This window comes from Ursus arctos, unplaced genomic scaffold, assembly GCF_023065955.2.
Source record: "Ursus arctos isolate Adak ecotype North America unplaced genomic scaffold, UrsArc2.0 scaffold_13, whole genome shotgun sequence".
Classification (NCBI taxonomy): Eukaryota; Metazoa; Chordata; class Mammalia; order Carnivora; family Ursidae; genus Ursus; species Ursus arctos.
Window position 1 is genome coordinate 40,082,437 of NW_026622797.1, and position 1,860 is coordinate 40,084,296.

Sequence of the window (1,860 nt, forward strand, 5' to 3'; positions counted from 1 at the left end):
ACCTTTTAATGAAGTTGATATTTTATCCCCATCTATCTGACTCCTATGTCTACCTCTCAGTTCTGATCTTGGGTGGGAAAGGGGGCTGCTGTTTATTGGGCCCTGTGTACTACCAACTTTTAAAAGGGCATTCTGTTTATAAAATGAAAGTATAGGGGCGCTTGGGTGGCTCAGTCTGTTAAGCATCTAACTCTTGATTTTGGCTCAGGTCATGATCTTAGGGTTGGGAGATTGAGCCCCGTATTGGGCTCTGTGCTAGGCACGGAGCCTGCTAAAGCTTCTCTCTCTCCCTCACCCTCTGCCTCTTTCCCCTGCTCGCTCCCACGTGCTCTCTCTAAAAACAAATTGAAAAAATAAATAAAGAAAATGAAAGTATATACATTAATAAAAATCAAATAGTATAGTAAGGCTTATAACAAAAAGCCTTCTGCCTCATTGCTGCCCCAACTCCATTGCACTTTCAACTTCTTAGAGGTAACTACATTTGAATGTTTGTTTTTAATTGTCTTGATAGCTTTCTCACTAATTCAATATAATACCACCATCATCATTATTTACCAACTTATCAACTTTAGAGCTAGTCCGTTGGCTTCTTTCTTCTATGGTGCCTGAGGATTTAGTAAACTTATACCATTCCTGTACTAAGACCTTGTTAGGTTTAGCATTATATATACTAATATCACAATTATGGTAGAAGAAGTTTTCATGCATAATTGTGAAATATGTGTGTATGTATGTATTGTCAAGTACATAATCATGCATTTCAGATTATAGACAATAACTATTGAGGGAATATATACATTTGAGGTTCAAATTTTTCCACTTAAAATGTGAATATTTCCCATTACTAACATTCATAGAAAGCGTTTTTTTATTTTTTAAAGGTTTTATTTATTTATTTATTTGAGCGATAGAGAGCAGGGGCAGAAGCAGAGAGAGAGGGACAAGCAGACTCCATGCTGAGTGTAGAACCTGACACAGGGCCCCATCCCATAACCCGATCCCATGACACTGAGATCACTACCTAAGCCAAAACTAAGAGTCGGTTGCTCAACTGAGTGAGCCACCCAGGCGCTCCAGGAAACATTTTTTAAAATGGCTGACATTAATAACATATGGCTACATCATAATTTATTTAAACTTCAGCATATTATGAAATATTTAGGAGGTTTTCCAATTTCTTAGAGATACAAATAACCTGCCTGTAAACATCCTTATAATAAATTCATCAACTGCATTTCTGATCCATGGAGTAGAGTCCTAGAAATGGAATTACTGAATCAAAATTTCTTGATACATATTGTCAGTTTCTTCCCAAGAAGATTTTGCCTATTTGTACTCCTAATAAAAGCAATGACTATAAAGGAATACTATAAAAGAGTATTCATTTTGTTGCCTATTATTCAATGCTAAATATGTGTATGCTCTAAAACTATGCTAATTTTGTAAATTTAAAATGGTTACCTTGTTTTAGCTTGCACTTTTTTTTAATTGCCAATGTGGCGGCTGCTTGTGTCCTATTATTATTATGTAACATTTTAATATCTTCAGTTTAGTATTTCACTATATCACTAATTTGATTTTAATATTCAGAGAAGAACTTTATAAATTACTTCTTGGTTTTAGCATTATTGGCTATTCTTTACCATTTAAGAAAAATCCCACAGGAAAGCAATGTTAAGGATTAACAATCTTATTAAAAGTTTACAGTGATATAAAATTTAGCTGCATCGTTAGTTATATTTATTTTGCATTTCATTATCTAGTGTGGATCATGGAATTTCAATGAAACTTTTGTTACTGAAATTTGTGTAATAGTTATTGCATATTACTGCCATCTTTAGGTGAGATGGTTTTTAT